Genomic DNA, 2,162 nt, shown 5'->3' on the forward strand with positions numbered 1-2,162 from the left:
GACTGTCCTTGGACTTCTCCTCCCTCCACCTAGGTGAGGAACATTTCCACAAAGAGCTGGCTGATACTAGGACTCATATTATTATTCCCTCAGGGTTCATTATCGTGCACTACTTGCTAACCACTCCCTAAAAACATTGACTCCTGACCTGCCCCTGGCAATGATGAGAAGTAGAACTATTCTGGTTCCTGTTATGTTATTATGGCCGGAAGTCCTTACGGTTCATAGACTGAGGAATATAGAGAAAGATTCCCGGGCTTAGAGTTAGTTTAAGAATTAGTGATTCTAATGTGCAGAGGTTTGCTTGGTAAAACTCACGTTGGATGTCTACCATTTCATAAACAAAAAGAAGACGCCCTTTGTATTTGTATGCCCCTGAGAAGGAGACAATTGTGAAACACGGATTTTGTCATTCTAATATAAGCAATGCCTTCTCTAGGCTGTTTTTGTTGGTGTCTTCTGTCCTCATTATGAGCCCTGGAAATCATATTTAATAAGGAAAAGTAATTGAATATTTTTGATTAAATAATAGGTGGTTCAATTTACTGATACCAAAGAAAATGATCGTGTTTTATACAATCTCATTGAGTATGGTAAGAGGATAAAAAACTGGCTTGCCATTTGCATGTGTTTTTCCTCAGGCTCAGTGGCTCTGTAAAGACTAAATCCATGGCTTTGTAGGGACTCAAGATTATGTTACAGCCCAGTCTTCTGTGAATAAAGAAGTACTGTAATTGAATACATGTAAACTGCACAACATTTGCAATTGGGTAAGACACAGGCATTCTCATGCTGAAAGACCCTACAAACCTCTCCACAAATGATTTTTTCCATTGTCTCAGGGAAAATGTGCAGCCTTGCTGAAAATGGAACCGGTTTAGTAACTCAGTCCCAAGTAGGATTTTCATATTTCTAAAAAGAACAGAAACAAAACAAAACAAGAAACTGGTCCAAGTCATTGGTATGAACTGAGTATGGGGAGTTTTTGAATCTTAATAAATTATTGCCTAACTCTGATTTCTAACAAGGTGGTTTGAATTAGGACTATTGCCTCAGAGTCTCCTCAAAGACAAATGAATACAGACATTTCTAGGAGAAGGCAGGCTCATCCAGGAGCCTTTTCCAGGGCAAGATCGATGGTTGTGAATGAACCTAATTAAAAAAAAAAAAGGCAGCCTCAATAGGCATCATGGAAATATATATGAAAATAATAGCGGAGTACTCTTTCTTAATGAAGATGGAAGTGGGATCTGTGGTTGGAATATAACAGTACATAATTTCTGTCGAGCAAAAGACAACAAGAACTTAAAGGTCCCTAGGCCCGGTTCTGAATATGCATTTTACCAAGGAAATGACAAAGGTCCAAGAAGCATATGAACAGTTACTCATCATCATTAGCCCTCTGTTGTTCGGCGCTGCCAAGTCAGCTCTGACTTACAGTAACTCTGTACCAGAGGACAAAGCACCATCTTCACCACTGCTGTTCAGTGTGAGATCCGTGTGGTAGGTCTACGTCAATCCATCTTGTTGAGGGTCTTCGCCTGTTTACCGGCCTTTGATTTTACCAAGCACGATGCCAATTTCCAGTGATGGGTCTTTGCTGATAACATGTCCGAAGTACCTGTGAAGAGGTCTTGCCCTCACATTTCTGAGGAGCGCCCTGGTTGTCCTTGCTCAGTGACAGATTCCTTTGTTCTTCTGACAGTCCATGGCTCTTTCAATGTTCTTCTCCATGAAATAACTAGAAGAAGCAAATAGAGAGAGATCAACGTCCACTCGTGGTAACAAGAACAGGAAAGAGGAGAAAAGAGAGTATCATTACTCAGGAAGCATTGAGCTTCGGGTTGTGGTGAGGAGAATTTGGCAATGGATATTGGTGATGATAACACAACATGCTGGATGTAATTGATGTCATTAAATTGCACATGTGCAAAACTTTCCGTTTCAAATGTGTTATGTACAATTTTACAATAAAAAGTATATATCCAAAAATGTTCATTACGTAGTTGCTTATGTAGAGAATAATCCAAGTCAGCTCTGGTTGTTGACTAATGATGACTAACCCAATGAGGGAATGTTATATTTAATAATACAGGAACTTTTTAATTTTATGTTGAATATAAAATGTTATCATATGGTGCCTGCCTATCAAAGGATATAGC

Source organism: Echinops telfairi, unplaced genomic scaffold (genome assembly GCF_000313985.2).
Source record: "Echinops telfairi isolate 266 unplaced genomic scaffold, ASM31398v2 ScPeMD7_14;HRSCAF=57, whole genome shotgun sequence".
Taxonomy (NCBI): domain Eukaryota; kingdom Metazoa; phylum Chordata; class Mammalia; order Afrosoricida; family Tenrecidae; genus Echinops; species Echinops telfairi.